At 47.6% G+C, this 26,909-nt stretch overlaps 1 protein-coding gene across 1 annotated transcript in view; it reads right to left on the reverse strand.

Moving 5' to 3' along the window:
* CPLX2 (complexin 2) overlaps positions 1 to 26,909 on the reverse strand; it is a 96,363-nt gene that overhangs the window by 60,771 nt on the left and 8,683 nt on the right. Inside the window, exon 2 of the mRNA XM_004371176.1 lies at positions 23,048 to 23,129. The gene's annotated coding sequence lies outside the window, so the exon portion shown is untranslated. The remainder of the gene's footprint in view (positions 1 to 23,047; positions 23,130 to 26,909) is intronic.

Below are 26,909 nucleotides of genomic sequence, written 5' to 3' on the forward strand. Positions count from 1 at the left end.
CGAGGTAGAAGGACCTGGTCAGGTGTGTCTGTGTGTGGGTGCATGCTGCCCTAGTGGCTGCTTTCCTCCCCCAGACCTCACTCTCCCCACCTGTCAGACGGGGGACGCATCCCCTTAGCTATGAATCACAGCACTTCTAGGAACAGAAGGTGCAGACAGAAGCTGCCTCACACCTGTGGGCTGGATGGGTGGGTTTGCTCAGGCACTGGGAGCCTCCAAACGTGCAAGGGGCAGAAACTGCCTGAGTGTGCAAAGGCAGATGTGAAGGCTGGAGGTGAGGGGGCATTTAGCAGAGGAAGAGGCTCCAGGGGTTATCTAGGTCACTGAGGCTCAGAGGGGGCAGAACCTCACCTAAGGTCACACAGCAAAACAGAGACTGAGTCAGAACTGGAACCCACAGTTTGGGAATGTCCTGGTTGGAAAAGGCTGAGGTCATTTGTTCCAACTTCTCATCCAAAAGCTTCTGCTTACACACCTACAGGGACGAGGGGCTCACTGCCTGCCATGGCAGCCTGTTCAGCTCTAGTCTTTAGATATTTCATTTTCACACTGAGCTAAACGTCTTTTCCCAATCATCCAACTTCTGCCTCAGGATCAACATGCATTGCTTTCACATGTAGATATTTGACAATAGAGATCTCATGCCCCTGAGTATCTATTGTCCAGACTATAATTTCCAGAACTGTTCCCCATTTAATAGGACCGTTTTGACCCTCATCATCTGAGTCCACAGTTTCTCAGGACTCAGATCCAGATTTCCACAGAATAAATCCTGAGAATACCAGAGGTCACCTCAATGAGGATGTTCAATAAATGCAATAACAATTAGGCATTTTTATTAGCAAAGACAAAATTGACTCAGAAGTGAAAGGCGAATTTTAAAGGCCTTTTTGATTCATGATTTTGATGTGAGGCAGTTAATCTAAAAGCAAATAAAAGCATCCAGGTGCCAGAAAAAAATATGCAGTGAAATGTATTTTTTGAGGAGTAAAGTCTGACTCTACTAAATTATCAGCAAATCATGCCTAAAATAAACTCTACTGACTATGGACTCCTTGGGGGCAGAGTCTGGGTCTCTCTATCACACACAGAAGCTAGAGCTGGCCAGTGCACACAGAAGGCAAATAAGTACACGAATGAATAGTTCCAGCTGGTTGTCATTTTGAATGTGCAAAAGGTCAAGTACATTTTCCTGTTCATTTATCTCCAGGACTTTGGAGGCAGCCTGGGTAGAGGATGATGATACGGATGCCAAATGCCGGAAGGTACAGTGGCCATTCTGGAAGCCCAGGCTGCTATGGAAAGGGGCTGAGGGGATTGCTGATGGTTTTGTATTCCAAGCATCCATTTCTCTTTTACTAACAGTACTCCCATTTCCTTTGGGGGATCTGCTCTTCCCCTAGTCTCCTTCCATGTGGTTTTAGGTGAAGCTGAGCTCCAGTAGAGGGCACGTGACTAGGCTTTGGCCAATCAGTATATTCCATTCCCTTGGCTACAGTGATTGGTTCAGGGATAGGCATATAATTCAAGCCAGACCAATGAGATTTGGCTCTGGAACTATCTCTGCTGCTGTTGGGAAGAAGCCTTCCTTCTGTGGGGGGTTGCTAAGCTAGTAGGATGTAAGTCTGGATCTACAGGGAGAGGCCATGTGGAAAAAGCCGTCCTGTACATGAAACCCCTAGAAAGGAAAGAAGAGCCAAGACATGGAGAGAAACTGAGACCTGATTTCATCACTCTGTGATGGGAACCAATCATCCCTTGAACTTCTCATTACATAACCCAATAAATCCTCCCTTTTGTGAAAGTCACTTTAAGCTGGGTTTCTTTCACTGCAGCTGAAAGTGTGTTGATCAGTACAAGAACTGAACTTTGCCTTCAATTTTGAGGTAAATAGCTGACAGGAAGGCTCCTCCAATCTTCCTCAGCACCTGGGTCGGACTAGGCATTGGTGAATCCTCTCTCCCCATCCTGAGCAAGGTAGGGGGGCCAGCAGGGGTCAAAAAACAGTGCACCACCCTGGGAGACTCCTGCCTCTCAACTCATCCCCATATCCAATCAGCCACCATATCTAATCCATTCGCCATCCATAAAAATCCCTCCAGCCTAGTTCAGACGCATCCAATCATGCATGGACTGTTACTCTTGCTCTGGAACAGCTGCTTCTAGCTTTGCTCTTGTGCACCTCTTGTTTTTCTACGAACAGAGATCTTGTTCTCAACCACCAGCCTGACCGTGGACACTCTCCATGCCATGGCTCCCTGTGGCCAAAGCCTGGAGTCTATTCCCCTTGGTCATGGTATTCAAACTCCTTGACCATCTGGCCCAACCTAGTGCTCCTGCCTTCCTTTTGCCAGTCCCCTTGCATTCAGACAAGCTAGAACCTTCCCTTAAATGCTCTCACAGTCCCGCCCTTCCATCTGTCCCCACTGTCTGTAATTGCCTTTTTCACCAGGCTCTGTTCAAAATTTCATCCTTTGTAAAGCCTCTCCCTGCTTCCCTACCCAGGTAGTCAGTCCTGCCCTCTCCCATGCCTGTGCAACACCCTGCCTATCCACTGTCAGAGATCCCAAACTTCCAGGTGGTCCTAGACTGCCATTGTGTCCATCTCTCCCTCCAGGTGGGGAGGTCCTTGAGGGCAGGGCCAGCCCCATTCGTCCCTGACCCCTCAGCACTCAGCCCAGGCCTACTACAGGGAGGTGTCTCAAGAGCCTCTGAGACATTGACTTCATGCACAAGGAATTGCCCAGCTACCAAGTTGTTTGCATTTATTCACTTAAAACCACTTCCGGGGAGAAGCCAGAGAGTCAGTTACCCAATCTCCACCTGGTCGGGGAGGGGTGGGAGTGAGGACAACTGTGGCAAGTCCAGCAGGGCCACCCTCTCCAGCTGCTATGAGCTGGACTTCCATGTCACCCTCATTAGGCAAACTTTAGAAGACAACTGGGGCTCCCAGGAGTTTGGTGGAAATTTTCAAGTCAGCCCTGATCTGATGTCAACAAAACCAGACGAGGAAACAGATGGAGGTGACTGGGTGAGTGTTTGTGCCGGAGGGAGAGGTCCTTGTCCCAGCCCTGACTCTTGTCTTAGAATTATTGGACCAGAGGAAAACAGACCACTTAATTGATAACAGAAGGAGAGCAGTGCAATGTTTTCCTGATCCACAGCCCAGGAGATCCCCAAAGACACACATGATCAAATCTCACACTCTGGCTTCTGCCAGCTTGGAGGGTTTTTCTCAAGAAGAGGGGAGAATGGAGGGCGAGGATACCATCTCCAAGCTCTGGGCTGGCGGCTTTAACCCCATTTTCTCTTCTTCCCCTCCACGATCACTCAAGGGGCATGATGCTACCCCAGTGGGGCAGCTGAGGGAGTGGAGGCTCAGATAGATGAGATCATTACCAAATGTGCACAGCTGGTAAGTGGTAGAGTGGAACCTCACCTCCGTCCCAGCCAGGCCAGTGAGCTGGAATAGTCTGAGTTTCACAGTCAGTGGGCAGAACCTGCTGGAATCCTGATCCTTCACTTCCCAGCTGTGGGTCCTCTGTAAACCAGGGAGCCTCTTTGATATTCAGTTTCCTCACCTGCACAGTGGGAATGGTCATCCCACCTCTCAGGGTTGTTGCATGAGAAGAAAGTAGGATGATGTACCTAATGGGTCTGGCACATAGTACGGACACAGTGGTGGTGCTGGGTGTGATGATTCTTTTTTTTCCTGCCCTGCTGCCCTTGGATCCATTGGATGACCTATCTCATTTCCAAGTTCTAGGTGTTCAAACTGAACAGGTCAGACTGCAGCCTTCATATCTCATGGACCCTGGAACCTTGGACAAGTTCATTCACTTTTCTGGGTCTCAGTTTCCTCCTCTGTGAAATGGGAGGGCTGGATGAGATCCCTGTTCTTGTTTCTCTGGGGTTCTTCCAAAGACAGTAATGGATGGAGCATAGGGAAAACCAGTTGCTGTAGAGTTGCTTCTGACTGACGGTGACCTAATGTGTGTCAGAGTAGAAATGTGCTCCACAGAGTTCTAAAATGGCTGATTTTTTGGAAGTAGATACCAGGACTTTCTTCCAGTGCACCTCTGGATGGACTCAAACCTCTCACTTCTTTAGCAGCTGAGCACGTTAACTGTTTGCACCACCCAAGGGGATAGGGAAGGAGGGAATTTTCCAGCAGCCAGGTGACCTGACTAACAATAATGTTATATTTTTTAGCTTTGGGTTGGAGTGATATCAACTTGTGGCTTACCTCTAGCTGATCAAAGCCCTGACTGGCAGTTAAGTGTCTTTGATTAATAAAAAATGGGGGCAATGAATTAATCATGATTTAAATGCAGTGTGTTTGGGAAGCAGAATCTTTAAAGACTTAAATCCACTGAGACCAGAAGCAAAAAAAAAAAAAAAAAAAAGGTGTTCTTGGTGGTGAAAGTTTGGAAACCCCTAGAACGGATGTCCGTTGAGTCTTCTAGTTGTGGACAAAGGACCTGCGCGGGCCAAGCGGCCTGTGGGTGCTGTGCTGGGAAGGGACGCTCGGTCCCTTTAAGGCTTCTCTCCCCGCCACCAAACCCCAGGCCTCTGCGGAGGAGGACATGCATTATTGAAAGCGCATTTCAATACTTATTCACTCTCCTCCTCCTCCTGTGGGTGGCAATCACAGTTTACATAATCTGTCTCTCTGTCCTCCCAGGCAGCTGCTCCCTTCTGGCTGAGTGGTTTGAGGAGGGAGAGGGAGGGGAGAAGGCAGAGCTGGTTAACTCTGTGCTGCCATCCCAAGTAGTGGCCAGACTGCGTTGGGATGAAAGAAGATTTTGACATCACACAGCCCTAGGTTCAATTGTCACTTACATGCTCTGTGACCTTGGATGTACCATTGGCCTCCTCCTGGGTCATCTCGATCTACTCCCATGGCCTCCACTATAGTATCCAAGCTCCCAAACCTATGTTTCCCATCCAGATCTCTCTCCTAGACTCCAGGCCTATTTATCTGTGACTTGGGGGACAGTTCCCTTTGTGTGTTCACAGGTACCCTAAGCTTAGGGTCATTGTGTGAGAACAAACATCCCAAACTGATCTCATTAGTTCTCCCAAACCAACCATTCATTTAGTCATCCAATATCCATCTAGTTATCCAACTATCCATAGATCATCCATTCATTCAATCATTCATTCATGTATCCATCATCCAACCAACAATCCATTCATCCAACCATTTACCCATCATCCATCCACCATCCATTCATTCAACCATCATTCATTCATTCATCTATCCATCGTCCATCCAGCTATCCATTCATCCAACCATCCCATCCATCATCCATTCACTCAACCACTCTTTCATTCATCTATCCATTGTCCATCCATCTATCCATTCATTCAACCATTCCATCCATCATTCATCCATCATCCATCCATCCTTCCATCCATCTACCTGTCCATTTAACAAACATTAACTAAGTGTCTAACATTTGTCAGTATTGGGGTACAGCAGCACACAAGACAGACACTGAATTTGCCCTTCCAATACTTAGATTTCTGTGAGGGAGACAGATAAGTAAATAAAAATTGTAAGAAATGTAGTACGTATGATGATAAGAGAAGTGTAAGGTGCCACAGGAGCACAGAGTGGGGCACCCAACACAGCCTTGTGGGATCAGAGAAGGCTCCTTTGGAGGACATGACACGTAGGCTGATACCTGAGACATAAGAAGGGGTGAACCTGTTCCTTTCTGCTGTGTTCTTTGTCTCCATTACTAAAGGGGATTGACACCTAGCACTCATCCCCCCTTGTTCTTGTAACTGCATCTCTTTAGGAGCAGCTACTCCTTCCCCATTCATGGTCCTGTGGATTGGGTGGGAAGATCACTTCATCACTGGCTCCAGGAGTGAGCACCTAACCCAGGCCTGGCTATAGGGATTGGTTTAGGATTACTGCACTGACATTTAACCCTAGGACTTTGCTGAGACGTTGGGAAGGAGATGTTCTTATTACATTTGAATTGCTCAGCTGGTAGGAAGGTGGTGGCTTGTTGCCACCCCAAAGGGAAGAGCATGTCTGAGAGTGATGCCAACATAGAGGACAGCAGACTTGAGAGAAGTGGAAAGACAGAGTCTTGAGGTCATCATCTGAATCCTTGGATCCAGCTGTGCCTGAAATCGCGTACTTTTATTTTTTTACTTTAAGCCATTTTGAATTGGGTTTCTGTCACTTGCAGTCAAAAGAGCCCTAACTAATATATCTATTCTCATTAACAGTAAGAAGGCATTTTCACATCCTTTGTGTTATTTAATTTTCACAACAGTCCCAGCAGGCTGTTTATAGATGAAGGAAGGAAGGCTCAGAGAGCTGAGCCAGTGGGATTCAGACCCAGGTCTGCCAGACCCTAAAGTCCGTGCTTTATTCAGGATATCTTGGAGATTAAGTAGGAAGGATGCTGGAGAGCAGGATTTAGACTTGAGAGGAGAGGGCGGTAGGAAAAGAGATTTGAAGGCAAATCTCAGAAGTGCTGTCTTCTGGTTTGTCTGAGGGGGTGGGGATGGCAGCAGGGATGGCGGTGGGGAGGAAATGAGTATGGTTGGAAGGTGAGAGAAAAAGGGAGAGAAAGTGGTGAGACCTGTGAAGGACTGAATTAGAATCAGAGAACTATAGAAGTAGAAGAAAGATAATACTTGAATTCCCTGTGTTCTAGCTACATAAGTTGGCATCGGATAACTGGGGTCTGTACCTGGAGCTTCCATACGCCCAGGTGTGCTCTGCTCCTGGTGTGGCCTCCACTGCAGAGGACCTGCCTTCTCAGTCAGCCCATGTTTCATTGCATGAGTGTGTTTTGAGGTCTGACTAAAAATGTCACCCCCTCCAGGAAGCCCCAAGCAACCCTTGCTTGGTGTTCCTCAGCCCACATCAGTGTCTTCTTTATAGCATGGGTCACTCTCAGCTGCCCCATTTCACTTATTTCAGTGCATGACTCATCTTCCTTCCGGAAAAGTGTGTGCTTTGCTCATCTTTGATTAGATTCAATCTCCTCACCCCATGCCTGGCACTCAGTAGGGGCTCATGCAGTCTTTAAAAAAATAAGTATTTGAAGTAAATTAACGTCCAGATCATGGAGGAAGTGTCAAGATGGCGTACTCAGAGGGTTCCAGTAGACCCTCTTACAACAAAGACCCGAAAAAACAAGTGATTTGATTATATATGGCAATCTGGGAACCCTGAACATCAACGGCAGAGTTGTGGAACCAGACTGAGTGGCAGGGGGAGGGAGAAACAGTTCGGAAGCAGCAAGGAGTTTCCAGACCTGACCCGGCGAGAGCCCAAGCCCTTCAGGCCTGGGCAGCTCATGGTGGAGTGGTAAGGCAGGCAAGCAGCCATGCCCGGGAGGTGCATTTTCCACAGTGGGAGAGACCCAGCCGCTGAGAGTCTACATGGCCACCCAGAACCAGAGAGAAGCAGCCCTCATCAGTGAAAGATAAGTACTTGCGTATGGCCTGCCGCGCAGATCGAAAACACCCCCCTTAGGGAAAAAACTCTCTCCCATTTACCTCCCCACTCCCTGCTCTGCACTGGGTCCTGGATCGGGTTCAGCAATTGTGGAGTCCCCTGGGCCAGAAGTAGGATCCTCACATGCCCGGAGCCATTCTCCCTGCCTTGGAGAGTGAACAAATTAACAAACAGAGGAAAAAATAAACTGCCAGCTCCCCTAAGCCAGGAATCCAGGTTAGGCACAGCTCCTTTGCCTAGGCACAGGCATAAAGGATCCACGGACTTTGAGTGGCTTTACCCCTGCGTAGACTTGCGTGGGCCCATCTCAACAGCGTAGGCTCTCATTACTGCAGTACAACAGGGTATATACCTAAAGTCTAACTTGAACTGTTTCAGCTGTGAAGTGGCAAGTTTGTGACATGTAACACTGCTCTGCCCAGTGAGCAGGGTCTTTACCTACCCATCAGCGGCCTGAGGACTGGTGGCTCCACCTATGCCACCTAGCCACCTGTGATAGGGGCCCATGAATGAGAGGTGCCCCCTAGTCCTTACAGCCAACAGCATTAGGTGCTCATAGTCTGGCTGCAAAACCCACCCACCTACATGCTGTAAGGAACAAGGACCCACTTTCCTCCTGGACCCTTGGGGGTGGCCGTCAGCCCCATCTTGCTCCGAGTGTGTCCCCCTGCTGGTGTGTCTACACCAATCACCCATGCCTGTCTAGGACTGTAAGTGAGAGCCTACACCACACACTTGGTGGCTATCTACCTGGGCACCTGAGCTGAATCCATATAGGAGGAGTGGGTGGACTCCTGAGCTCACATACCTTGTAACAGATCTAACCACCTGGTGACAGGACATTAGAGCTTCAAAGGTGCCAGTAATCAAACTAGCTCACACGAGCAGCCTATTTGGGCATATCAAAACAAAACAAGAAGCTAGGACACAGTAAACACACATAAAATAAATAAATATAATAACTTATTGATGGCTTGGAGACAACAGTCAATATCAAATCACATAAAGAGGCAATCCATGATGGCTTCAGCAAGCTCCCAAAATAAAGAATCTAGAAATTTTCCAGAGGAGGAAAATTTCTTGGAATTACCAGAGGCAGAATACAAAAGATACAGAATTCTTCAAGAAATTAGGAAGGAAATTAAGCAAAATGCAGAGCTATGCAATAGAGGAAATTAAAAAATTAGAGAAGAGCATAATGACAAATTTAACAGGCTGCAAGAATCCATACAGAGACAGCAATCAGAAATCCAGAAGATTAACAATAAAATTTCAGAATTAGACAACTCAGTAGAAAGTCATAGGAGGAGAATTAAGGCAATGGAAGTCAGAATTAGTGAGATTGAAGATAAAGCACTCGACACCAACTTATCTGAGGAAAAATCAGGTAAAAGGATTAAAAAAAAATTAAGAAACCCTAAGAATTACATGGGACCCCATCAAGAGGAATAACCTACCAGTGACTGGAGTACCAGAACAGGGGGGGGATAACAGAAAATACAGAGAGAATTGTTGAAGATTTGTTGGCAGAAAACTTCCCTAATATTGTGAAAGACGACAAGATATCTATCCAAGATGCTCATCGAACCCCACATAAGCTAGATCCCAAAAGAAAGTCACCAAGACATATTATAATTATAATCAAACTTGCCGAAACCAAAGTTAAAGAGAGAATTGTAAGAGCAGCTAGGGATAAACGAAAAGTCACCTTTCGAAGAAGAGTCAATAAGAATAAGCTCGGACTACTCAGCAGAAATCATGCAGGCAAGAAGGCAGTGGGATGACATATACAAAGCCTTAAAGGAAAACAAACTGCCAGCCAAGAATTATATATCCAGCAAAACTGTCTCTCAAATATGATGGTGAAATTAGGGCATTTCCAGAGAAACAGAAGTTTAGGGAATTTTCAAAAACCAAACCAAAATTACAAGAAATACTAAAGGGAATCCTCTGGTTAGAAAATCAGTAACATCAGATAACAACCCAAGACTAGAACACGGGATAGAGCAACCAGATATCAACCCAGATAGGGAAGACACAAAAGTAAATCAAAGCTGGAGTAAATTAACGTCCAGATCAGAAGTAAGTTTAGGATGTGAATTATAGTGGCAGGGAGATAGAGGGGGAAGGGTGGGGTACACAGAGAGAGACACACACAGAGAGAAGGAAAGGGGGTGACAAACAGAGGAGGCCTGGGAAGAGAGGCTGAGAGAGAGCCTTGGGCATGGAGATCTGAAAGGCTCTGCAGGCCTGGTCTGGGGTTCAGTTGACCTGGCCCCTGGTGGAAAGGGCTCAGTTCCCTCAGAATCCAGAAGAGTTGAAGCAAGATCCCTTGTGGGGTGAGTGGGGAGGAGCTGGAGGACCAAGGAGGCTTTCCTGTGACTCTTCTTCCTGTGGCTGGGGCAGGAGATAGATGCAAGACAACTGCGAGGAGCTAGGTGAATCCGAGGGTTCCCTGGGGGACTCAAATGGTAAAGTACTTGATGACTAACTGAAAGAAAGGTTGGTGATTCAAACCTACCCAGAGGCACCTTAGAAGAAAGGCCTGGTGGTCTGCTTCTGAGAAATCAGTCACTGAAAACCCTAGAGTATAATTCTACTCTGACACACATGGGGCTGCCAAGAGTCAGAGGTGACTTGATAGTAACTGGGTAGGGGGACCTAAAGGAGCTGGTACTGCTCCACACTGAGGGAAATGAGGGACCAAAACAGGAAGCGGCAGCTGCCAGGACCTTCCAATGCCACATCCTGGGACCTCCCCCCAGTAGGGACTGCGGTACCACCCTTCTCTCTAGGAGGTAACTTTGGAGCCTGAACCAGAGAAGGACAGACCCTTGCAGGTGGCAAGCCAGTGAGTTTCTCCAGTCTGCTCTGGGATGGAGTGGCCAGCAGACTGTCCCTCTCCAGTACAGCATTCTCCTCCACCTACTCCGTGGCCTTGAGCACCACCCAAAGAGATCCTGTTTATTTTTCCATTTACTTGTTTGTTATCTGCCTCCACTCCACAGGGACACTCCACAGGGACAGGGACCTTTTTGGTCCCCTGGTGCCTAGAAAGGTGGCTGGCCAATGCTCACAGAATGCCGAGTGGATCAATGAATGGAAGCTCAGGCGAGATGGTAATGCGAGTTGTGTGTATGTGGCGGGGGGTGGGGAGTTGCTTGGAGGTGGCATTGACAAAGCACTTACCAAGCAGGGCTCCCAAAATAAAGGTGCCTGGGCTCTGAGATGAGAGCCCTTGAGAAGAGAAAGGCCCTTCTGGGGCTAACTGTGTGGCTGTTAGCCTGAGAGCAGACAGCTGCAGGCAGACTTCTGTCCTAGAGGGAGGGATGCTCCTCCACACCAATACGCCTACTCTTGACAGCAAGGAAACCCGGGAGGGGCATGCTGTAGCCACATGAGAAAAAAAAATGCTGACCCTGCCACTCAGGGAGGAGGCGGCCGAAGGACTGGGCCCCGGGCAGGACAGGGAGCCCCGCCTAGGCTAGAGTGAGCATGTGCCAAGCAGCAGCGTGGTCTCACTGACCCCTCTCCACAAGACTGAGCAAGAGCTTAGGGAAACAGACCACGCATCTAAGGCTCGGGGAGGTAAAGTGGCCGGCCTAGGGCCACACAGCAAGGAGTAGAGAGCCAGGATCTGACTCAGGTTGGTCTGACTCCTCCCATTCACATCACTGGGCACCTAACACTATACTGGGGTTGTTGTTGCCAGCTGCTGTTGAAATGACCCCCGACTCATGGTGACCCCATACTCAACTAAATAAAATGCTGCCCGGTCCTGCGCCATCTCCATGATTGGTTATGGATTGGACTGTTGTGATCCCTGGGGTTTTCATTTGCTGATATTTGGAAGTAGATCACCAGGTCTTTCTTCCTAGTCTCTTAGTCTGGAAGCTCTGCTGAAGCCTGTTCAGCATCATAGCAACATGCGAGGCAAGTGACGGCTGTGTGTGAGGTGCATGGGCTGGCAATAGAACCATAATGGGGTTGGGGGCACTAACCCTCCAATGGCTGTTCTCCTCTGCTAGGGGCAAAGGAGAAGCCCAGCACACAGGTGCGATGTGGTTGGTATTAGCCAGTCCCCAGAGCACCTCCTTCCACGGTCTCACTCACTTCTGCATGGCTGCCCGACGTGTCTTTCTAAAATGAAATATAGACCTTGTCCCTCCTCTTCTAGGGACTTGGGCAGGTACTTTACAGAAGAAGATGTCCAAATGGCCAACAAGCCTATGGAAAGGTGTCCAACCTCACCAGTCATCAGGGAAATGTAAATTACAACCATCACCACTACACACTCACCAGAATGGCTAAAATGGAAAAAACAAAAAATGCCAAATGTTGGAGAGGATATGGCGCAAACAGAGTACGGCTGAGAGTGTAAACTACTGCAATCATTTTGTAAAAACCATTGGACAGTATCTTCTAAAGCTAGACCTGTATCCCCTATAACCCTCGTATTCCTTGGTATAAACCCAACAGAAATGTGTATATATGTTCACCAAAAGACACGTGCAAGAATCTTCATAACAGCACTTTTCATACGAGCCCCAAACCGAAAACAACCCAGATGTCCATCAACACTTGTTGCTGTTAGTTGCTGTGGGGTTGGCCCCCGACTCATAGTGACCCCATGCACGTGAAACAAAATGCTGTCCAGTTCTGGACCATCGCCATGATCTGTCATGGATCAGACCATTGTGATTCATAGGGTTTTCATTGGGTGGTTTTCGGAAGTAGATCACCAGGCCTTTCTTCCTAGTGCATCTTAGTCTGGAAACTCCACTGAGACCTGTTCAGCATCATAGCAACACACAAGCCTTGACTGACAGGTGGTAGCTGTGCATATGGTGCATTAGCCAGGAATTGAACCCACGTCTCCCACGTGGAAGATGAGAATTCTACCACTGAGCCACCAATGTCCCCTTCCATCAATGCTAGAACAGTGGAATACATTTTGAGACATAATAGAGCAATGAGAAGGAAAAAAATTACAACCCAATGCAGCAACACCGAAGAATCTCAAACATAATGTTGAGTGAAAGAAACTAAACACTAAAGACTAAATACTGTGCGTGACTTCATTTACAGGAAGTTCCAAAACAAGCCCGCTAATCTAAGGGGTTAGAAGTCAGGCTCCTGGCTCCTTTTAGGGAGAGAGTGACTGGGCCTTTCTGTGATGCTGTTTTTGTTTCTCGGTCTGAGGCTGGTTATGGGGGCACGTTCACTTTGTGAAAACTCACTGACCTGTAAAGTCAAGAGAACACTTATCTCAACATACGTGATATTCCTTTTTTTTTCAGTTTTATTTTTGGTGAAGATACATTCAGTAAAACATACATCAATTCAGCAATTTTGACATGTACAATTCAGTGACATTGGTTACACGCTTCACGTCGGACTGCCTTTCTTGATAACCCTTTTCTGAATTGCTTCACCACCAACATCAGCTCGCTGCCCCCTCAGCTTCTTATCTAACACAGGTGATATTTCAATAAAAAGTTTCTGAAAAAACAGCCCCACTCTTCTATTGCTCCCGCCTGGCCTGGGACGTGGTGGCTGCCTTTCAAGGCCCTCCGGATGTGGCCCCTGCAGCCCTTTGGGACCCACCCATCATGACTCCCTGCCTTGAGTCTCAGGCTCCAGCAACAGAAGACAATGGTAGGTCTCCCCACATACCAGGCTGCTTCTCACCTCTGTGCCTCTGCCCACGTTAGCTGCTCTGCCTGGCAGGCCCTCTTTCCCCATCTGCGTCTGCCTTTTTGTGTGTGTGTTTCCTGAACACCCCAATCCCAGGTGGGCCAGGTACCCTCCTCTGAGCTCCCATGGTTCTCCATCCCATGCTTCCCTTTATCTCAGCAATACCCATGTGATTTCAAAATTATCACCTACGAGTCTGCCCCACTCCCCCAAGACTGAGGTCCCTGGGGTCAGGGCCCGTGACTGGTTCATCTGTCTCTCCCCAGTGCTTGGCATGGGGCCCGGCATGGAGGACAAGCAGTGAAAGTTTACAGAATGAAGGAAGGAAGGAATCTTCTTAATTTGAGCTCCTATTTGCCCTTCTTTATCTCCCCCCATTTAATCCAGGTTGAACTTCAACTGTTATCTCATGATAGCCTTTCAGAGATTTCTCTTCTCTGGGATAAATGTCTCCGCTCCTGATACTGTCACTCACAAGATGGGCTTCTCTGTCTTCTCTCTGTGAGTCTGGAATGCAGACACAGTCTCTCTGCCTTGACCACCCTCTCTTCCTTTGTTTATTCTTACTACCTTGGGACAGCTCCTGGGGGTCAGCTGGAGGAGGAGGAAGGGACAGGCACCTTTCCCTCAAATCCTAGTCCCCAGGGACATTTAATGTGGGTCAGATCCTCTCATCACAAACATCAGGTTAAAGTTATGAAAATAGAATTGACTGACTATAGTCAGGGATGCCATTGGTGAGGGATCAGACTCAGTCGCTCCAACCCTAAGGGGGAGAAGGAAGAGAAGTGCCATCAGTGAACTTCCTACTATGCAGGAGACCCTTTAAAGGTGTCATCTCATAGACTTTGCACAACTGTTACGGGAGGAAGGTGTTGTCGTTATGCTATTTTAGAGATGATGATACTGAGGCTCAGAGAGGGGAAGAAGTTTGCTAGAACTTGACTTACTAGGAAAGACTCCAAAGTGAACCCCGGCCTTTCTGGCTCCCGAGGTTGTGCTCTTTTTAAGAGTATGTCTGTCGTTGTTGTTGGTGCTGTTGAGTCGATTCCGAACTCAGTGACTCTACATGACAGAGCAGAACTGCACCATAGGGTTTCCTAGGCTGTAATCTTCATGGGACCAGATTGCCAGGAGCTGCTGGTGGGTTCGAAATGCTAAACTTCTTGGTTAGCAGCTGAGCTCTTAATTATGCCACCAGGGCTCCTTAGAATCTGTCTCAGATCTTGTAATTCCACTTCAAGGAAAGATCTTCTGTCATGTGACACCCAACCTGACAAAGGCATGGTGAGTGCCTCTGAGTCCACTGGGATGGGCCCATTGACCCACCATCGGCCATAGTTCTGGCCCAGGCTGACAGGGCAAGCAAGGTCAGGGCCCCTTGAGTGCATTGGCATTTAATCAAGGAAAAGAATTCCTTTGAACAGTCGAAATCACTCTCAGGTCATTGTGGACCTCAAATGAGATGCCAAGGGGGCCAGGTGGTGATTTCTCTCTAAGCTGCTCATTGGTTTTTGACTTCTATTTTCCATCAACTTGATTTTCATTTTCTGGTTTTCACTAATTGGAAAAATAAGGAGAGGTGGAAAGCTCAAGCTAATGAAATTCCCTTTCTACTCCCTTCTCACTTTTTAGAATTTCCTGAGCTAAAAGTGCAAATTGAGGTCAGTGCTTCCATCCACTGGCCATTAAGAGTCCCATTGCCCCTTTAAAACAGCATGCTGAGTGAAATAAATAAATCAGTCACAAAACGACACATATTGTGTGGCTCCATTTATATGAAATATCCAGAACAGGCAAATGTGTACAGACCTAAGGCTGTCAGCAGTTACCAGGGGCAGGCGGAAGGGAGGGAGAGGGGAAAAGGGGACTCACTGTTTAGGAGACACTGAGCATCTGTAAAGGGTGATTGATGGAAAAAATTTGAAACAGATAATGGTGATGGTTGCACAACATGATGAATACAATTAATGTCACTAAATTGTATATGTGAAAACGTTGAAATGGCAAATGTTTTGTTACATACACATTTACCACAATTAAAAAAAAAAAAGAAGAGTCTCATCGCCACCTGTGAAAGATGGGCCCAGACTGTGCCTGTTCCCAACGGCAACCTGAGTCCAGCTCTTAGACCCCAGGGCCCCCAGGACTGCCAGCTGCAGCCCCAGGGTACCTGTGGTACAGACACGGATTCTGCAATACCCATATGCTCCACTCATATGTCCAGCCCCTTGTAATAAGGTCGAGGAGTCCCTGGGTTGTACTCATGGTTAAGTGCTTGCCTACTAACCGAAAGGCTGGCAGTTTGAACCCATGCAGAGGCACCTTGGAAGAAAGGCCTGGAGATCTACTTCCAAAAGGTCGCAGCCTTGTAAACCCTATGGAGCAGTTCTACTCTTCACACATGGGGTTGTCATGAGTTGGAATTCATTCAAGAAACACTGGTTTGGTTTGGTAGTTAGGCCTTGTGACTAGTTCTGGCCAATGGGCTGTGGAAAGAAAGGGCTGAGGTATTTAAGCGTGGGTATAAGTTCTCCACTCACTTTCCTTCCCTGCTGTGGTAATGGCGGAGACCAGCCCAGATCCCCAAATCACCGCTAGCAAGTGAGCTGCCCTGGACAGCTGCTGGCCCCGCAGCCGACTTTATCTGAGTGAGAAATAAACCTTTGTTGTACTAAGCCATGGAATGATTCATTCCCACAGCATGTAACCTAGCCTATCTTGACAAATGCAGTCCCTCCAGCTCCGCAGCACGTACTATGTGCCAGGCACTATGCTGGGCTAGAGAGCGAGACACAGTGTGTGCCCTCAAGGAGTTTAGAGTCCAGGAGCAGCAGAGAAAAACTGATGAGCGTCTCCAATACAGAGTGTCAGTGCTGGGGTGGGGGAAACCTAGGGTCTGTGGGAGAGCACAGACAGGGTGGCAAAGCAGAGGGAGAGACCAGTCACAGAAGGCTTTCTGGAGGAAGTGACTTCTCAGCTGAGCTGTAGTGAATGAATGGAAGCTAGCCCAGTGCTCACAAACTAGTGGTATACATTGCTTGGTGAGAACAAAGCTTAATTTTTTTTTTCCTGTTAGTTGACAGTATTTAAAAAGAAGTTTCACATAAAAATATGGATTGAGGGTTTCACTTAAAAAAAATTAGGGTCTTGATCAGTACTGGGGCCATGTGCCTGAATGGCAACAATTGGCTGGAGCTGGCAGTCTAGACAGATATGCATATTCCATGTTGCTACAGTCCCCTTCAGGCATTTGTTCCTTGTTAGCTCTGCAGATGGTTGGGTTTGCAAGCCCTGAGCAAGCCGATTCTGTGATCTTTCAGATGGGCCCCAGCGGTCCTTTTCAGCCATTGGGCCAAGGGCCAGGCTTGTCTAGCTACCCTCCCCTCCCCACGGCTCCCAGCTTAGCAGAGGAGCCAGGAGCCCCTCACTGGAAGCCTGAGGGGGCCCCGGCCCCAAGTGTAGCTGACCACTGGCCCCAGATTGGGATAGACCTTGGGTCCAGCCAAGGTGGGAGAAAGGAGACCCCAGAGACTGTCACACTGAGTCAGGCCCAGGGAGCCACGTTGCCTGTTACTTTCTCGGCTCCTCCTAATATCCGTTTGCTGGTTTTGGCTGCCCAACATCCATCTCTCCTTTTGGTGATAGCCCCTTGATTTTCTTTTTGGGAACCACCCCTTCCTTGGTGTTCAGGCTTGGAGGGGGTGTATTCCAGGCTCCCTACTCTCTGCTGGCCAAGGGGAGGGTACAGGACCCAAACTAGGCCAACTGATCTCCCTCCTGGGATTGTGGATCGTGAGCAGAGTGATGCAAGGAGGGAAAAACAGTCATGGCGATGCATCCCACAAAGGCCTCAGAAAAAACTGGCCTCAGTCCCAGCTCCCAGACCCCTGTTGCTGCTGTGGTTCCTGCCCTTTCCTGAGCTGGATCTCCAGCCTTCCTTTGATTCTGGGTGCTGTCTGATTCAGTTTCAGTGAGGCAGAGTTGGCTTTTGTTGCTTGCTACCAATGAACCCTCTCTCATACACACCCCTTCTCAGAGGGTATATTAATTCTTTGAGTTTGTGCCTGATTCCCCAGCAAACCAAGCTAGTTCCTAACCCTCAGTTCTTCCCTTCCCCTCTGCTGCAGCCACTTGATCCTTTTCTGCAGTCCCGGCCTGTTCCAGACCCACACTCTGGGGCAGCCCTGACCATAGTGACTGCTGGCTGGGCTGCTGTCCTGACTCTGGACTCCACGCTCAGTCAGAAGGCTCTGGGTCACCTGCCCAGCAGTCTCGTTCCTCCTTAGGATGGGGCCTCCTTTGCCCTCTCCAGGACAAGGTGAGGCCCCTAAGCCTTGTGTCTGTGCCTGGAGGTGTCTCTGTTTCTGGGCCCAGCATGTGCTCTGGGCAACGGACTTCCTAGCAGTGCTTGGCCAGGCAAGAATTTCCCTCCCTCTAGCACCATCTTTACCTTTTTTCCAGGTGTACATCTTGCTTGTACTGTTATTCACTTTATACTTAAAAAAAAGTAACAGACTCACTTTTTAACTTTTAATACATATATCTGAAAGGGGAACATGAGATCATTCTCATAAACAGGAAACCAGTATCATGTTCTATAAATGGTAATAGTAAAAGGTAATAGTAAAAATAAATACATTGAAAATCCACCACCACCAGTTGCCATTAAGTTGAGTTGTTTCCTGCTCATGATGACCCCATGTGTGTAAGAGTAGAAATGTGCTCTATAGGGGTTTCAACGGTTGATTTTTCAAAAGTAGATCACCAGGCCTTTCTTCGAGGTGCCTCTGGGAGGACTTGTACCTCTGACCTTTCAGTTAGCAGCTGAGCACATTAACTGTCTGCACCACTCAGGGACGCCTCATTGAAAATAAAATGCTTATACTCAGTTCCAGCTAGATACTGTTACCAGCCGAAGGCTGAGCCCCATTATTAAAAACGAAGGTCCACAACTAGTGTTAGGTCTCGAGGAGGTAAAAAAAAAAAAAAAAAAAAGTTGCCATCTAGTCCATTCTGACTCATAGCAACCCTACATTCTCCTTGATGGATCAGTGGAAAAGGAAGGAACTCCCTGTCAGTGGTATTTAATTTGTGTCTGAATACCTCTCACAATGGTCTGGGACCACTTGAGGGTGTCTGCCCATTCTGTGGAAAACTCAGCCTCTGTCTGTTTGGCGGGCCTGTGGCCAGCTGCCTCCTGGTCTAGCCCCACTGTTGCCTGCCCTGTGCACACCACACATGGTACCCCATGCCCACCAGGCCTTGGCACCTGCTTTGCCCAAGTGGGTGAGCTTGGTTCTAGGTTCCGCCATTTCAGAAAGCTACAACAGGGAGAAGGATATGAGAACCAGCTCTGGTGAGCCCTTCCTATGTGACAGACACCGTGGTAGGTGCTTTATACAGATTATCTTAATCTTTTCTAAATTCCAGTCATTCAAGTACCAGCTTCATGTTTCCTGCCCTATCAGTACTGTTTATGTACTTAATACTTTTCTTCAAATTGATTTTCCTTTAAAAACATGCACAACTTTATTTGCAAAGGGAATGTTATATTATTTCCATAAATCACAGGGTTTGATGTGCTGGTTATGTTTTTTTCTAACATGCTTCAATTGTGAGCTACTAAATAATAAATGTTCATCCATATACCACCCAAAATCATCTTACAGACTACCAATTGCACATGTGCCAGCCTTTGGGAAATACTGTAGCATCTTGGTTAATGCTCACACATCCCTGTATGAAAGGTTTGCTTTTCAGATAAGAAGATGGAGGCTCAGAGTAACCATGCTCCAAGTTCCACAGGTGGAAAGGGTTGGGGCTGAGATTTGAATCCAGGTAGCCTGCCTTTAAATGCCTAACCAGTTGCCATCAAGTCAATTCTGACTCATGGTGACCCCATGTGTGTCAGAGTAGAACTGTGCTCCATAGGGTTTTCAATGGCTGATTTTTCAGAAGCAGATCACCAGGCTTCTTCTGACTCATCTCTGGGTGGACTTGAACTTCCAACCTTTCACTTAGCAGCCAAACGTATAAACCATTTGTACTACCCGGGAACGCCTCAAATGCCTAGTGTCTTTCAAAACACTAGTGCTTTTCAAATGCATTTTTTAAATCCAAAGAATCTTTTAAAAATGAAAACCTGTGTGCAAATTCAATACATAAAATAGATAAAACTGGAAACTTTTTAAAAATTGAAATGGAGGTGGGGAGTCCAGAGTTCCTTCTTTTGGGTCTTCCCTTTCCAAACCCATCCTATAATGGCCTTTGAGAACCCTTTTTAGAAGCCCTGAACTCTGAGGAACATTATTTAAAAACCACCTGGCACCACCCTGCCCCTTGACTCCATTTAATTCAATTTTCCTTGTGAGCCAAACTCCTGAAGGGAGACTTTTGGGTCTATGTTATTCTTTCTGGCTGGGCATCACCATCTTGGACCATCACCATCCTGAAATCTTCACCGGCCTTCTAAGCCTTGCTCTAACCTCACCACCATTCCTTCAGTGAACATTGCTGTCTAACCTGTACCCAGTATTTTAGAGGACATAAGGGATTGAGATGGATGGAATGTAGTTCTTGCCTTTGATGCGTTCCCAGGCCAACATGGGAGACACAGACAGACACAGCCAAGTACAATAAGGGTTTGAGCTGCACCTGCTCACCAGAATATCACTTCTGTCTTCAGTTCCTTCTCTCCCTCTGGTGCTTGGATTCATCTTGTGGTGGGCAGTACCCTGAGATGGGCCAGCCAAGAGGCTCTTGTGGTGCTGGCTTCCCTCTGCATTGTGATGCTGGAGGTCTTGTCTGACTCCTTACTCCCCACTGTGGTTCCTGGGCTACTATTCCCTTAAGCTACCATTGTCTGATCTAAGTCTGACCTCACTCAGGTCCCCAAATCCTCATCCCGGCAGAAAGACCAATTTATGACTGTCAGCATCTGCAATATGAGACTCAGCCTGGCTCCTGGCTTTAGCCTTCTCCTCCCCTCATTGCTGAGTCTATTTGACCTTTCGGACCTAGAGACTGTCCTCCCACTGAAATGGATATCCCCAAAAGGCTTTTCTCTGCCAAGAAAAGAGGAATCTGTTGCCCTAAATGTATGGAAAGATCCTGGCTGAGTTCCAACAAATTTTAAAATATCCTAAGGGACATTGAGCCTTGTTGTGTCCCTTAACCCAACCATTTTCCCTCAGTCCGGCTATGGTCCTGGTCCTTTGTGAGATTCTGCCATCTTGAGAAGGTCCTGATATGTCCCCAGAATATCACCCTTGGGGTCTCTCCTATGCTGTGGGGCCAGGTTTTAGTTAATCACAAGTTCCAGGAAGTTTCTCCCTTGCTATGCCCTATGGCTGGGCCCATTAGTAAACTCAAAACAACTCAAGTCAATTCAAGTAAAGTCAACTCTGATGAACTCTACTCGGATCAAGTCAAGTCAGTCAACTCAACTCAACACATACTGTAGACCTCTCTGTCTATTTCACACTATCCTGAGCCAGACTCTAGTTGGGAGAAAGCTGAAGCCAACATCTAATAGGAGTTTTCTGTTTTGAACCTGGTTTCCAGACTCAAAATTTTCTTTGATCTGAGGGAAATCCTTGTACAAAGGGCTTGAGAAAGAGCCTCCTTTTCTGGCCTGGAGACGGTTCAATTAGCAGCCTAATCCTGGGGTTGCTCCCCACGACTTCTCAAGCCACCCTCACCCCTCAGGTATGGCCTCAAGACCTCAGTTTCCAGAGTCAGTTGATCCCTCACCCTTTAGAATCTGGTTTATATGGATCCTGAGCCATTCATTCATTCATATGTTCACAAATCTGCATTGAGCGCACACTTGCTTAAGGCCAGGCACCTTAGAGATATTGTCTCATTTAATTCTCACAGTAGTCAGTGTGGATGCAGAACCAGTAACTGGCTAGCCAGAACTTTAACCCAGCTCTAATTCCACAGTCTGTGCTCCTTCCATCATATCCCATTGTCTCTTATAACAACTGAATAGAATCTTTAATAAAAGGTGGAGATCACTGAACGCTTAAACAAACACATTCTATATGGAGGGAAAGAGTGGATTAATGAATATTTTATGTAAGGCAAAGTCCCACCTGACCAGTTTATTAGAATTCTTTGAGAAGTGAACTATATAGGGAGATAAAGGGTGACTTTCACAAAAAGCCTTTGTTAAGTTTCCATACCAAAGCCTATTAATAAAATCGATTCATTATAGAATTGGGCAGAGGTGGGTGGTGAGTGGGAGGGAGTCTATTTTTGCATAGATAGAGAACTGGCTTAGAGACAAGAGAGAAAAGAGATAACTGGGTGCTTTTTCAAATGCAAGACTAGGGTTCCCCAGGAGCTGATGCTGTGTTTGGTCTTATATAACGCTCAGTACACATGCACCGAGCACCTAGTCTGCGCAAGTCCTGTGACAAGCATGGGGGATACCAAAAAATGGGGGGGCCCAGCCCCTGTCCTGGAGAAGCCCAAGGAAGAAAATGCACAATGGTATCTCCAAGATTTTGGAGGACAGGAAGCTCCTCAGAGAGCTAAAATACCAAGACATTGGAAATAAAACTGAGGAAGGTGGCTGGGGAAGTCTCGCTCCTCCACTAACTTGCTATGTGATGCTGGGCAAGCCCCTTGCCAGCTCTGGTTCTCCATTTCCTTTCCCATACAATGAAATAATTGGACTGGATGATCTGAAAGCGGGTAGTGCTCTTGGTGGAGGACAATGACTTGAAATAAGACTTCTCCATTTCCTGTGGCCAGAATGTTCCCTTTTGTCCTGTGATGAGGTGGCTTCTCTCTCTCTCTGATTTGTGAACAATGGAGATGAGGCAGAGAGCCATGAGGGCTGTGATGCTGGGGCTCAGAGCCCAGCCTGGAATCCCTTAGCGGCATTTGCTTCAAGTGACTCAGCATCATAAATAGCTACCATCTGGATGAGCAACGATATCTATAGCGATCGAGCGATCCCTATATCCACACACACTCTTTCTCTGCAAATATGTGGCTCACTGCATGCTAAATACGAGGTGACCTGGAGACGTTCCTTCTCTTAAACGACTATTTGGTATAAAACTCAAGGCTGTTTATTTAAAGAAACAAGTTTACAACTCTGCACGTTGGATTACTGGCAGTGGGTGGCGGGGAAGAGGCAATGTGGCTGAAGGGACGCTGGGTGCGATCCGAGCTTGGCAGGCCACCTGGAAGAGGAGCCGAGGCTGACTGCCTGGCCCTTCACCCTTCTGTCTGAAACAGCAGGGGGTAATGGACATCACAAACAAGGTCCTTCAGATACCAGAGGGAGGGAGGGAGGGGCTTGAACTCATTAGCGCAGAAAGCTGCCATTCAGCAGAAAGAGCACAGGTCCTGACGGTGACTGACAAGAGCCAGGTTTCAGCCCTGCCCAGCCACTGATTGTGGGCAACTCATTCCTCCATTCATCAAACACGTACCAAGCACCCATGTTGTGCAAGGGACACTTGGGAATGCAGCAAGAAAAACAAGAATGGAATCCAGGCTTAGCCATCTACCAGCCATGTGTCTTAGGACAAGTCCTTTTCCCGCTCTGAACCTCAGTTTACTCCTTTGTTAACTGAGGATAATAATATCTACCTAAGGCTTTTTTTGTGGGGAGGAGGAGCATTGAAAAAGATAAAGCACAAGAAAGCACTTCTCTATTGTAAACGGCTCTTAAGATGCAAGATAATACCATTCCACCAATCGACCTACTGATCCATCTCACTGCAATGTAGGGGATCCCAGATGGTAAATGCCATCATGATGCCCTTGACCAGTGCGCCAGAGGTGGGGGGGCATCTGAACGCTGCCCATTGGTGTGATGATGGGCAGTAGTCCTACCTTTGCTTCCTGGATGGGCTGGGATGCAGGTGCCTTCAGTCAACGAGCAGAGCAGAGGGCATGTCAGAGGTGGCACAGCTTCCTGAAGGAAGAGAGAGGACATGGAGCGGTGAGGAGAATGCCTGGGGCAATTGGCTTCCTGAAAGGGGCCAAGGCCCTGGCCTCAGTGAGGGCAGGATTTGTCCTGATGCCCCGGCCTTTCCTAAGGGCACCACTGCTTGTCTTGATTCCAGCAAGGGGCTGGGCTGCACAGGGCCCTGGCTCAGCATCAGACCCAACCCCTGGTCCTCGTCTCACATAATTTCCTTGAATAGCAGTTGTCTATCTGGTTCACTGGTTCAGGCAACACTTGTATCATAAAACTGACCATACTGTTTCTGACTTGTTGGTGGCTTTAAATGTGACTTCTCATGGGTGTCGATGGACAGGATTTGTTGTAAGTCTTATCTGGGTTTGAACTCTGTCTTTGGGGAAATTCATTACATCTCTCTAAGCCTCAGTTTCCTCATGTGTAAAATGGGGTTTCCAATACTACCAACCTCATACAGTAAGTGCTACACAAATGCTTGTTATTATTATTATTACTAATGTTGTTGCTGAATGAGATGAAGTCTGTGAAGACATCTATTACAGTAAAACCTGTGAGAGCCAGAACTCAAAGGGACTGCCTTGTTTTTCTGGGTCTTGCAAGTTTTCCACCTTTGACAAGGTACAGCCTTACTGCTTTTCTATCACTTGTTTCAGGGAAAAATATTTGAGTTTTCCTTCTCTGACAGGTTTCCACCTTACACAGATTCCAGCATTCCCAGATTTTACTGTATATTGTAGCCCCTCAAATTTTAGTTACTTTCCTCTGTTTTCTTTTAGAGGACACCGAGTGTCCTGGATAAGGTAAGAATTGGTTCTTATATGACTTTGTTTCCAGAGCCTCGCACAGATGTGATATAGAGTAGGTACCCAGTGGGTGTTTGTTGACTGAGGCAATGCTCTACAAGTTTACTAGGTATGCTTCCGCATACATAGGATTAGTAAGACAGAGGTCCCATTGCTATTTTATTGATGAGAACACAGGTGCGGAGGTGGGGATATGACTCACTCAAGACCACACAAGGTGAGCGTGGAGCTGGCATCGGAACCACAGTCCTTGCTCTTTCCACCCCAGCCCTCTCTCTGCTGTAGCCTGGGCCTCCCTCTCTCAGTGTTTGCTGGGACCCAGGTCTAACCTGCCACCTTCTCCCCCACTGCCTCCATGTCCTCCTCCTCCAAATGTCACTGCCCTGCTCATGGTGGCTCTGGGAAGCAGAGCTGATTGGCCCATTTGCAAAGTGGGCTGGGGTTCAGGGGAGTGAGAAGTTTGCCTCAGGTCACAGAGATGGTGTGGACAGAGCAGCAATTCCAACAGAGACCAGCTGGACTCCAAGCCCCCTCTGTCTCCTGGTAGACTTCTGGGCCACCCTGGATGACACAGCAACCTGTCCCCCTGGGTCTCAACAACACAGCTGTGCTTGATTTTCTTCGTGGTAGCCCTCCCCCACCCCATCCCTAGGATAGGAGCTCCATGAGGGTGGGACCTGCTGTTTCCCGACCTGGCCCTTAGCACGACTCAGAAATATCTGTTGAATAAATGAATGAATGAATGAGTGGATGGGTGAATGGCTGTGCCAGGCCACGTTCTAACTGGTGGTCCAGCAAAGGGCAGGTACAATCCCTGTTCTCAGGGAGCTGAGTATATTCAAATTTAAAGCCAGCAACTAGATTGCAAACAGGACAAACATCGGGCGGTAGAGGCTGGAGATTGAGAGGAGGGGACACGGGGAGGGAGTATATGTGGGTTGGAGCCTGCTGACTGCCCAGGAAATGGGCATCTCAGAGCAAATGGCCTTCCTGTCGTCAGGCAGGGCAACCGTATGCTGGGTCGGGGAGGCTGGCCTTTAGGAAGGCAAGGAAAGAAAGCTGGGTGGTGTAATTTTGTTTAATGTCTACCTACTGCTGAGTCCCAAATAGCTAGCCCATCTTGCCACATTTGTTGCTGTTAGCTGCTGTCGAGTCGGCTGCGACTCATGGCGACCTTATGTACAACAGAAGAAAATGTTACCCAGTCCTGCACCATCTTCATGATTGTTGGCATGTTCGAGTCCTTGTTGTGGCTATTGTGTCAATCCATCTCATTGAGGGTCTCCCTCATTTTCATTGACCCTCTACTTTACCAAACATGTTGTCCTTTTCTAGAGATTTGTCTTTCCTGATTGAAAGTCTTTCCTGTACCGAGAAAGTGAGTCAAAGTCTCGCCATTCTCACTTCTAAGGAGCATTAGATACTTAATTGTTTGAACAAATGAAGGGTGGGCACAGGGCATGTCAGGGTGACTTAGGAACAGGGGCTCATAGGAGTGGAGCGGTAATGATCAGTATTACTCCGACTTACACTGGAGCGGGGCTTCCTGTTGCTATTCTCACTGTGCAGGTGAGGGCTCCACTCAGCACGTATTATTACTGAGCGTCTGGTTGGGTGCTGGTGGTGGAGACAGAACCAGCAGGGCAATGACTGCCATTTCCAGTTTATCTCCTGTGTGCCATGCCCTTCACACCTGCAATATTCTAATGCTCAAGTTAACCGGGCCAGGCCAACGTTGAAATCCCAATCATACAGACGCTGGCACCGAGGCTCTTTTGTTGGTTGAATCCTGAATCACCCTGTGGAATTGGAGACCCTCCCTCAGCACCTCCCTCAAATCTCTATGGCCAGTCCTTATCTTTGTCCTAGCTGCAGCGCCAGCAACGTCCTCCTCTGTCACACAACTGCCCCCAAACTGTGTCCTAGCAACCTCACAGCCCTCACCTTGGCAATGCCACCTTCTGCCCTCTCCTCCTTTGGTTGGGCAGGCAGGAAGTCACCTCCTGACCACTAGACCTGACCAGGGAGCCATGCTGCAGCCTGCTCTCCTTGGGCAGATGGGAGGCCAGCCACTTAGATGAGGGTGGTGGCTGGGGACTATGGGAAAGACTTTGGACCAGGAACCTTGAGGGCTGGACTCTGACTTCAGTGCTGATACTCTGCCTGAGGGACCCTGGGAAAGTCTCTTTGCCTCCAGTTTTCTCTTCTGTACAACAAGGGAGTTGGACAACACCATCTCTAAAGTCTAATATTGACTTATTCCATCTTTGATTTTGCCATGGTTATTGGTTGGATACTCTGTTGTTGGCATGGATTTTGGTATCCGACTCCAGAGAGTTCAGTCCTGGTTAACCTGGACCAGTCCTTTCACCCCTCTGAGCTTAGATTTTTCATCTGTAAAATGGACATATTTCATGCTACTTAACCCAGAGGGATGCTATGAGTCAGCGGGAATCGTATAAACGAAAGGGCTTTATAAATGGCAAAGAGCTACATAGATTCTGCCTATTTGATTTTATTTATCACATGTGCTATGCTCATCAACAATTCACTGAACCAACAGTAACAATAAAACAACAACAAGCATGTACTGAACATTTACTGTGTAACAAACATTTTGCTGAGTTATTTTATTCATATTATCTCATTTTATCTTCACAACAATCATTTAAGGTACTTGCTGTTATTTAAAATTATTCCCATTTTGCAGGTGAAAAATAGAGGCCTTGTATGGTTAAGTATAGGAAGAAGTTGGCCAGGCTCCCTGGCTTTAAAGCTTGATTTGAGTTTTTTAATTTGAATGAGGTGGTCACTTCAGGATCTCTTCTCTCTCTCCATCCTGGGTTTTTCTTTATGCCTGAAGCTGGAGTCTAAAGAGGGTTTGGAATATAGGGGGTGGCACTAACACTTACCAAGCATCTTCTATGTGCCAAGAATTGATCAGCTTCTCAGACTTTAACATGCATGC

The sequence above is a fragment of the Trichechus manatus genome, unplaced genomic scaffold (assembly GCF_000243295.1).
Source record: "Trichechus manatus latirostris isolate Lorelei unplaced genomic scaffold, TriManLat1.0 scaffold00011, whole genome shotgun sequence".
In the NCBI taxonomy this organism is placed as follows: domain Eukaryota; kingdom Metazoa; phylum Chordata; class Mammalia; order Sirenia; family Trichechidae; genus Trichechus; species Trichechus manatus.